Source organism: Panthera uncia (assembly GCF_023721935.1).
Source record: "Panthera uncia isolate 11264 chromosome A1 unlocalized genomic scaffold, Puncia_PCG_1.0 HiC_scaffold_17, whole genome shotgun sequence".
NCBI classification, from domain to species: domain Eukaryota; kingdom Metazoa; phylum Chordata; class Mammalia; order Carnivora; family Felidae; genus Panthera; species Panthera uncia.
The window spans coordinates 45,815,555-45,826,450 of record NW_026057577.1 but is presented as its reverse complement, the minus strand read 5'-3'; the positions used below and the strand labels follow the sequence as shown (position 1 = coordinate 45,826,450).

Sequence of the window (10,896 nt, the reverse complement as noted above, 5' to 3'; positions counted from 1 at the left end):
AACAATTATAACTAGAAGTACCTTATGATTCAGTAACCCATTACTAGCTATTTACCCAAAGAAAATGAAAACACTAATTCAAAAAGACATACGCTTTATTCTATGTTTATTCTAGCATTATCTCCAATAGCCAAGATACGGAAGCAACTCAAGTGGCCATCCACAGATGAAAAGATAAAAAGGATGTGGTACAGATATACAATGGAATATTACTCAGCCATAAAAAAGAATGAACTCTTGCCATTTGCAACAACACAGATGGATCTAGAGGGTATTATGCTATATGAAATAAGTCAGTGAGAGAAAGACAAATACCATATGATTGCACTCGTGTGGAATTTATGCAACAAAATAGTTTACAAAGAAAAAAAGAGACAAGCCAAAAAAATAGTCTTAAATACAGAGAACTGGTGGTTACCAGAGGTGGTAGGTGGGAAGGTGTGTGATATAGAGTGAAGGGGATTAAGAGTACACTTTTCATGCTGAGAACGGAGTCATGTGCAGAACTACTAGATCATTATATTATATACCTAAATAATGTATGTTAATTATTTTTAAAAGTATTGGCTTTTAAGCGAGAAAAGGGAAGTTAATAAAAACTATACTCACTCTCCAAAGGTGAATCCACCTTCCAAGTTTATCAATAAATTAGACAAAAAAGGCTTGTTGCATACATACTGTATATTTATTAAGTGAGAAATAATCTTATTTCATTTATAATATAATTATGTAAGTTACCAATCATCAACACTGATTGTTACAGGTGAAAATTTTTTTTTTTTCAACGTTTTTTATTTATTTTTGGGACAGAGAGAGACAGAGCATGAACGGGGGAGGGGCAGAGAGAGAGGGAGACACAGAATCGGAAACAGGCTCCAGGCTCCGAGCCACCAGCCCAGAGCCTGACGCGGGGCTCGAACTCACGGACCGCGAGATCGTGACCTGGCTGAAGTCGGATGCTTAACCGACTGCGCCACCCCGGCGCCCCATTACAGGTGAAAATTTTGAAGTGTGAGTGAAATGGGTTCCCTCTATAACAAAGATAGGTAGCATGAAATTCAAAGTAGAGTGAGATTTTTTGTTTGTTTACTTTTGTTATATTTTTTAGGGAGCAAGAAGGGCAATAGTCAGGAAGCAGCAATGAGGACCAAGAAGGAATTTCCCATGCTTATAGTACCACTGCTGGAGAGGTAAGAATGAAACCAGACACCATTTGAGAGGTTTGTGGGCAGGTAGTAGACTCAAGGCAGAGCCAAGCTGCCCTTAAAACTTGTAGCATTATTTCTCAAGCGTGATGACTGACATTCTGAGTGGGATAAGGATTTACTGTTCAGGACTACTCCATGCATTGAGGGGCTTTTAGCATCTCTGGTTTCTGTTCATTATCTGCCAAGAGCATACTCCAAACATGATCACAATCAAATACATCTCCATGCATTTTGAAACATTGTCAGGATTAGCAAATAGTACCCATGGATGCTCTAATTTTGAGCAAGAAGTAAAGGGAATGTCCAAAGAAAAGTTTAAAAATACAAAAACTCTGTGGGCCAAGCAATATTCCATCTACTAAGAGATATAGGATAAAAGATATCACAACTCCTGATTAAAAGCAACCAGAGATGAAATTCTGAAGATAATTCAATCTAACCACAATAAAGTGTATTTAAAAAAAAAGAGAGAGAGATTTGGAATAAAGATGGGGAAATATGTAGATAAACTAGTAAACTGAGAGAATCTCAGAGGTAGATGCTACCACCAAGTCTCTACTTTAGCTATGAATGGAAAATAAATCATCTGCTGATGTTAGACAAACATTTAACTTCATTCCCTCCTGATACTCTGCTATGATTACAGTACAAGGATTTTAAAGGGAGGGAGCATAATTTTAAAAGGACCACGGGATGAGAGATGAACACTGGAAGACACAAAGAAGAAATTAAAAAAGTAATTGACTTATCAGGTCACAAAGAGCTAAAAACCTAAGGTTGCAATGGACAGAGTGGAGAAGCAACTTAATTTACACCATCTATCTTCTTGCTACCTCTCATCAAAACCCACAGAAATTAGCAGAATCTCCTTTGGAAAATAGAGTATAGAAAAAGCTAAAACTAAGACTGACTGAAAGTCTATTTATGGAACAGATTGCCCGATATTCCCAAATCTGCACATCTTGGGCAACTGACCATCTCTCTCCCCATGGAAGACAGTGTATTATCTTGAAAGGCTCTAAAAGAGTTTCCAGACTAGGAGACCCCAGTAGTGCCTAGTACAATAAATTAAAATCAACTGACATCAAGGCACATCATTGTAAAATCTCGGGATACCGGGAACAAGAAGCAGCTACAAGCCTGGGGCAGAAGAGGAAGGCCGGGGAGTGAGGATAGCTCTGGAAGAGACTTCATCAAGAAAATTAAAGTAATAAAATACCCGATGGGTCAAAGCATCTGAATGTATTGAGCAGAAACTACTGGCAAAGAAAGTAGTGCATATAAAAAATTACACCAAAAAAAATTATTAATTCCAAAGATTACAGAAGCGTGTGCAGAAAAGGAGTATCATCACACATTTAGATCGTTATGATTTTCAAAGTATAAATTCACTTAAATGTATCATTCAGTACAAACCAGCCGTCAGTATGCATTTTCTTTATATATAAAGACAGTTACTATTGTATAAAGGACACACAAATACTTCAGGACTAAAATGGAATCTTTGTATTCAAAAAGGTTAGGAACCATAGCTATGGAAGATGAGGTTGTTTCTGAAAAATTATGTACCAAAATGCTATTATGAGACTTGGAGCAGGGATTGTGAAACAGAATCAAGAGAAAATTTAAAAAACAGAACTGATAAGATTTAGAAAACCAATTGAACAAGTTAACCAAAGGTGAAAAAGTCTGGAATTAATCCTAGTTTTCATGTTTGACCAATGGTACAATTGTGGTCCTGCTAATAATAATGAGGTTTTATTGTGGACATGATGAACCTCAGAAGTGAAAATCCATGGAATGGTCCTTTTTAACTTCCACACATGACATTTCACAGTCCACTTTCCAAGTAAGATAAAGCAGTTTTGACTTAAAAGCCACAGAGCTCAAATTATGACTATTTCCATTGAAGAAGGCACCTCTATAAACCTAGGATCAAAATCCTTCCGAACATTTTGATCAGCAGCACTGCCTTCCATTCTAAAAAAAATTTGAAAAATCCATCTAATGATTTCATGGGTAATAAACAATTCTGTATATATCAAGTGAAATGCAGGTACACACAGATGGCCAAACAGAAGAAAATAACTCTAAAGACAACTAAAGTAATCAAAGATACTTTAAAATAAGGTAATATACAGATATTAATAGAATTTAAATCATAACTTACTCTTCTTAGGAGGGGAATCATTATGTTCTCAGGAATTCTAGCTTGTGTGATGTGTTTTAATCAGTTCAGTTTTATTCTGATGCTCAAACTGTCCCATCATTAGCCAAGTAGGAGCTCCCTCAAATTGATTCCTGTATCCTTTTCATAGACTCCCACTTTCTCTTCCTTCTGACACAAAGAGATCTCTCCATTTTATCTTGAGTATCTCTTGTCTCAACTCTGGAGCCAACCAGCAGGAAACAACATTTACAGGCCACAATCTATGTTCTAGGATTCTATGCCACAATCTATGCCACTGGATTAACACTGCTTCTAGGTCTTTCCCTTAGACAGCTTTAAGAAATGTTTTCTCTTCCGAAAAGTATACACCATAAATTCACCAACTCCAGCTAACATTATAGTGTTTGACATAAATTCTTTGATTTTGTATTTCCATCTTTCTCTTACAGTGAAAAATCTCAGATTGTAGTAACATTAACTTGTTTCTTACTAATAAATACAAGATTCTACATATATACTTACAGGTTTCAAAATAACCATACTAATAATTACTAATGACAATAACACTGTTGAACGCAATTTATAATTTCCAAGAGTTTCTTTTTGGTCTAATATTGTATCCCACCAGGGATACACATGTAAAATACTGTGTACTAAAGTTACTTGAAATATTCTTCTCAGATGGCTATGGCACCAACATAATAATAGATGCAAATGTTTTACCTGTTTTTGATCTTTAGGAACTACTTCTGCTTTATTATTTTAAATCCTGTAAAGCATCTATTTGACTCCAAAACCTAAAGCAAACAACAGGCATACAACCTGAAAGATCTACCTTTTACCCTCTCTCCCTCTTCCCACTCCATAACCACCTTTATTAATTTGGTTTATTTGTCCATTGTTCTGTATGTTGTACTCTTGAAACAAGAAAATTCCAGACACTAGTCGTCGCTTATAATCTCAAAATCATTTGAACACTATTATACAGAGGTCATCTTCATTCCTTTTTAAGCTGCACAGTACTTTTCCATGTGGTTTAATAAGCTGGGGTACCTCCAATCATCTAATTACCTATTACTAATTATTTTTTATCATTCTGCTATTATAAATTAAACTTCTACACTTTGGTTTTAATCCATCCCTTTTCTGAATATACTTGGAACAGACTGTATTTTTTAAATCTGTCAAAAAAATGCAGGCTTTTAGCTGGTATCTTCCACTCAAACCATTTTCTTGTTTTAGGCTTACACTGCAAACACAGTGGTTAAAGGCATGGATCCTGAAGTCAGAATGCCTATGTTTATATTACAGATCCAATACTTAGTAGGTGTGTGACCTTGGACAAAGTATTTACCTCTTTGTGATTTAATTTCTCATCTGTAAAATGGGGAAAAAAACCAGTACTATCATCATAAGTTTATGTGAGGACTGTTATGTGCTTAGCAATGTGTAGTATATATGTTAATATTAGATCTATTATTATTATTACAGAATAAATTATACCTTAAAAATATTTGTGCCATCTTAAGTCTTACTACAGTGAATGAAAGCAACATGACTCATTACTGGTTGATAAGACCATGACAAGAGAGTTTCTAAACTCAAAATGATATGTATTCATATAGACAAATTTCAAATTAAAGAGAGGTTAGTAATTCAAATTTGAGTATTTTTAGAATTGTATTCACCTAGATAACTTGTTCTGAGTCACAAAATATAATAAAGTCTATTTTTGCTCTTAACCATTTGCTTCTAAAGCAGGTATACTTGTCTCTCTAGCCAATTTTTGTAACATTATAATTTTCTGCTTCAAAGAATAAAGCAGCTACTTCTAGATAGTGTCAGAAATTAGTGTAACAGTGACATTTAGCCAAAAATGTATTAAAAATGTTATATGGCTTACTATATTAAGAAACAGTATCTTAGAGGTATTAAAAATGAAAATAATGAGCTAATATTAAATATTATTATAGCTTTACTGGAACTCTGAGAATAGGAAAATGACAAAAATTTTGAGAACTCTCTCAGTTTTCAGGTACAGGCATAAAAGCACCATTGTCCTAAAATACTCCTTCATTTAAAAAACACAAAGAATTTATTCCTAGTTGCCAAACTCCTAGTATTTATCGTCAATTAAATGATAAGATCTAGCCTCTGAGATTTCAAATAAAATACACAGGTTTAGTTATAGCAATGTTTACACAAAAATAGTGTTAAATGTTGTATGAGATGGCCAATTTTTAATTCAAGTACTCATATCCTATCAAGGAACTCCTGTCGCTGTATGTCCGAAGAAACTGGTTTAATCTTTAACTTTTGTTAAATGGTACAAATATTTTAACGTACACTTGCATGATAACTGATTTGTGCTGAATTACTAAATCAAATATTATTAGGTACAATTAAGAAACAATGATATCAGGGGCACATGGATGGCTCAGTCAATTGCTGGGCGTCCGATTTCAGCTCAGGTCATGATCTCACAGTTCCTGAGTTCCAGCTCCGTGTCAGGCTCTGTGCTGACAGCTCAGAGCCTGGATCCTGCTTCAGATTCTGTGTCTCCCTCTCTCTTGTCCCACTTGCGCTCTCTCTCTCAAAAATAAACATTAAAAAAAATTTTTTTAATAAAAAAACCAACAGTGATATCACCTTTCACATGAAAGGAAAAAGGAGAGGCAAAGAAATTTTTTTCTAGTAAATTTGGTAATTTCCACAATAAAAATTTTTTAAAAGACTATGCCACTATTTTGGAAAGCCAGAAAGAATTAAATAAAATTAATTTCAAAGAGCCAGCTGAGATATATAATTCTTGATAAAAAATGAAGCTTTATCATTGTGTAAATAGCCTTAGTTTTGAAGTTTTAACTAATGTATTTTTTACTTTAAATAAACACTTATTTAGAAGAAATGTTCAATAGAAGAGGTGGAATAACTTGGTTTGTTTTGGTTTTCTTACAGCCAAAAATCTTAACCAAATGAATTATATGGCCTACAAGTTTGGTAGCCTAACTTTCTCCGAAGGGAGATATCAGACGAGTACTTAATTATATAATTAGGTAAAAATAGCCAACACTTATACTACCTGATTACATGGTAGGCACTGTGGTAAGTTCTTCACACATGTACGCTCATGTGATCCTCCTCTCAACTCTAGGATACAGGTAGTTTTCCTGCCCATTTTCAAGACGGAAAGTGAGGAACACAGTAACCTGCTCACCTTCCACAGCTGTGAAGGAGCAGGGCCAATATTCCAACCCTGGCAAGTTTCACTTCAATCTGGAGTCTCACCCACCATGCTAGACCACTTTAATTATATTATTTCGTTAAGAATAGAATTAAAAATAGTCAACATTCCCCTTATGACACATCCTAAAAATCTGCATCATTTTTCAAATGAATTTCATAATACCCATTCCATATGGCTCAGAACAATTTGTCCTTCAGAAATTATTAATAACACGACAAAGCAGGAAAAAGCAAAAACATTCCAATTCAAATTTTTTGGGAGGTGTTTAAAACTAAGAAACAACTTCTTTTCTTAACCACTTAAAATATATCCATTAAAATTTAGCACAGAGGACTTCAGATAATGCAGTTACAAATTATTAAAATTTCATGTGGCACAACTCCTTACATTAACAAATGAGAGAAGTTAGGCCCAGAATATACTCCAGATGTATGTGCAAAGCACAGGCCAAGAGGGAATGTTGGTATGTTTCAGTTGGTATTTCTGCTGGACATAGGGATAATCACTGTGCAATCCTTAACGTAAGAATTATGGATTCCCTTGCTTCCAAAACACACTGTATGCATTCAGAGAAAAGAGAATACATAATTTATTGAAGTTAGGACCATGGAAAAGCTTAGTCTCCTAGAGGAGAAAGATAGATACACGCACACACACACTCCGAGAGAGAGAGAGAGAGAGAGAGAGAGAGAGAGAGAGAAATCTATAAAGATACCATCAAAATGAGAAGGCAATTTCCTTTCAAATTTCTTTCACTCCTATATTGCCAGTCATTTTTTCCTCAGGTAGAATTAAGGCCCAGTGTTGACATTTTTTTTTTTTTTTTTTAAATATCTTCTAGTTCTAGGGAAGAAATTATCACCCAGGCAAAAGATGAGGCTAGGATTACCTAAGACAGATGAAGTTTCTCAGTAAAATTATATATTGCTGCTACATCAGTTTGGTAAGGGCATAAATGCATTAAAAATTCGCAAGAACATTTTTGTACACAACATGTCCAGTGTTACTTAAAATCTTTGCAGCTGAGAGAATCCTTTGAAAGTAGTGGGAGTGAGGACTGAGAAAACACATGGCAGCACACCAGGCCTCAGGCATCCAGGGTCTCTATAAGCCACAGATTCCTATAATTACCCCTTCAGAGCCTCATGCTTCTTTTCCAACTGTGGCTCACATTCTCACCCTTTAACCCTATACTAAAAAAGAAAATAAATATGAAATTAAAACCAGAGTTCTGCCATATTTTTGTTCTATTTGCCCTATTTTTATTTTACAACATTATCTTGGCTTTCAGTTTCTATAGTGATTTCAAATCCAGAGCAGCAAAAATTGGACAGTGCGATGAAGAAAATAATGCGTTTGATAAAGGGACTTTGTGTGAAGAATCAGAATTAACCAAAGATCTTCTTATTTCAACTCCTGTTAAAAGTCTTTCTATAGTATAAGAATTCTCTTAAAGCCTAAAGACATTGTTCTAATATATAAATGAACCATTTGTATCTATTGTAACATCAGCAATGTGTAATTCATTTAAGAATGGTCAGATGAATAATACTCATAGCCCCCCACCCCGCCAGAAAGTACAAATATACACATCATCTTGCAATTATATCTCTGCCTCAAGAGTGACAGGCATCAGGCAGCTCTAACCTTGTCTCTTCTTTGACTGAAAACACCAAGGTCACATGTCAGTTTGCTACACTTCTCACCTAATATTATTATCTACATCTTCTATTATTGCCATTTTGCCAACTCTCTCAGAAAACAAACTCCTGCCCCCCCTCCCCCCTTTAAGCTAATCTTTCCACAAACGCTCTAGATTCGAAATCCCAATCCTTTCTATCATCTGGAGCCATCCTTCCTTCTATTGGGTCACTTTCATCTACAAAACACTCAGGTCAAGTTCTCCTTGCTGCATCTCCACACACAAAAGACATCTTTTTAACAGTAAATGTTACAGGTTGAATTGCTCCTGCCAAAAAAATACGTTCTAATCCTAGGCACCTGTGAATGTGACCTTAGTTGGAAACAGGGTCTTTGCAGATATAAATAGGTTAAGATGATACAATTAGGATAGACCCATAATCCATTAGGACTGGTATTCTTACTAGAAGAGAAAAAAGAGATATAAGGAGAATGTCAAGTGACAATGGAAGGCAGAGATTGAAATGATGCATGCACTAACTAAGGAAGCCAAAGATTGTTGGCAATCACCAAAAGCTAAGACAAAAACATGGAACAAATTCTCTCCCAGAGTCCAGAGAGAACATGGCCACGCCAACATCTTGATTTTAGACTTCTGGTACGTAGAACCCTATGAGAAACGGAATTACTATTATACGTTGACTTCTATTGTTGTAAGTCACCCACACTGTGGTACTTTGTTATAGTGGCCCTGGGAAATATATATAGTCCTTAATGATATGATCCAGTACACCTCCCTTGTCTGATCATCTGATAAGTGAAAACCTCAGTACTACGGCATAGGACACCTTCCAATTTATAGTTACTATATGTTTTAAATACCACCATTATCTTCACCTTCAATAGACAATTATCACAGTATTTTCTCTGTTCTTAGTCTTTCTCACTTCTTTGTGTTATTTAACTTGGTATTTGTCTAATTCATCCTAACCTAGGTTGCCATAATTTGCAAATAAAAAAACTGTGTTTTATCTGGAAACCATAACCCCTACTAAACTTTTGAGATACCTCTAATGCAAAGCTACTATTTAAATAACACTGAATAGGGACTGTTTTGTTTACTTGCCACTCCCCTCCAACAAAATGAGTTAAAAGCAGAAACTGTTTTCCTATCACCTATGCCTAGTAGAAGAAAGCAATAAATACCAATACCAAGGGTTGGCACACTATGCCCATGAACCATAACCCTATCAATAAAGCATTACTGGAATACAGCCACACTTATTCAATTACATATCATTTATAACTGCTTTCAATTCTATAATGGCAGATACAAATAGTTGAGACAAAGACTCTATGGGCCCACAAACCCTAAAACATTTACTATCTGGTACTTTACAGAAAGTTTGCTGACCCATTTGGTGAATAAATGAATAATCACCAAAGATATCAAATGCAACCAATATGAAAGTAAAATCAATAAGCATATTAACATGGATATCTGGAGTTTTATAAGTGCGTGTATACAATAAATGTCTGAAGAACACTTTAAATATTATGATGCTTCAGTAAATTCACACTGATAATTACTCTTATTCGATGCATAGCAGCTATCACAGTGGTTAATACAGAGGATTTTACCATCTGCACATTTACCCGCTTAGTACGCCCCCACCATTTACACTGTGGATTAGTATGACAATTACTTTCATTAGTTACATACAGCTGACTCTCCAACAACATGGGTTTGAAGTGTGCAGTTCCACTTTTATGCAGATTTTTTCAGTACAGTAAATGCATTTTCTCATGTCTTTTCATTTTATCTCATATGATTTCCATAATAACATTTTTTCTCTGCCTTACTTTAAGAATACAGTATATAATACAGATAAACTTAAAACACACGTGTTAATGGATTATTTACATAAGCTTTTGGTTAACAGCAGGGTTTATTAGAAGTTTATGGGGACTCAGAAGTTAAACCTGGATTTTCAAATGTGCAGAGCATCACCAACTTAAGCCTCTGCCTTATTCAAGGGTCAATTGTACCTTTCTTAAAATGGACCTCTTTGGGGCGCCTGGGTGGCGCAGTCGGTTAAGCGTCCGACTTCAGCCAGGTCACGATCTCGCGGTCCGTGAGTTCGAGCCCCGCGTCAGGCTCTGGGCTGATGGCTCGGAGCCTGGAGCCTGTTTCCGATTCTGTGTCTCCCTCTCTCTCTGCCCCTCCCCCGTTCATGCTCTGTCTCTCTCTGTCCCAAAAATAAAAAACGTTGAAAAAAAAAAAAAAAAAATTAAAAAAAAAAAAAAAAAAATGGACCTCTTTGAGCAAACACTTTTTATTTCACTGGGGGGAAATCATATAGTTTTTAGGACCTAAATAAATGCCATGGTTTCCATACAATAAATCATACTTTGTTATGATAATTAACACTTCACCTAACCATCTCGCATATCTGACCATATCTGATCTAGAACACAGCTAAGAAATGAGGGGGATAAAAAGGGGATATACATTCTTGTGAAGTACAAACAGAGCACATGTGAACGTTATGTATATACACACACATACATGTACATGTAAAGATATATTTCACTATATATTTATAAACACATATGTGTTTATAAATATA

At 35.3% G+C, this 10,896-nt stretch overlaps 1 protein-coding gene and 1 long non-coding RNA gene across 2 annotated transcripts in view; both read right to left on the bottom strand.

The window, feature by feature from the left end:
- The window catches only part of IPO11 (importin 11), a 186,812-nt gene that overhangs the window by 78,799 nt on the left and 97,117 nt on the right, over window positions 1-10,896 (bottom strand). The gene's annotated exons all lie outside the window — the stretch shown is intronic.
- Window positions 7,769-10,896, bottom strand: part of LOC125935673 (uncharacterized) — a 3,852-nt gene continuing 724 nt past the window's right edge. Inside the window, exons 1-2 of the long non-coding RNA XR_007461756.1 lie at window positions 10,584-10,896; window positions 7,769-10,331 (exon numbers count right to left, since the gene is read on the bottom strand). The exon at window positions 10,584-10,896 is cut by the window's right edge and continues 724 nt beyond it. This is a non-coding gene — a long non-coding RNA (uncharacterized LOC125935673). The remainder of the gene's footprint in view (window positions 10,332-10,583) is intronic.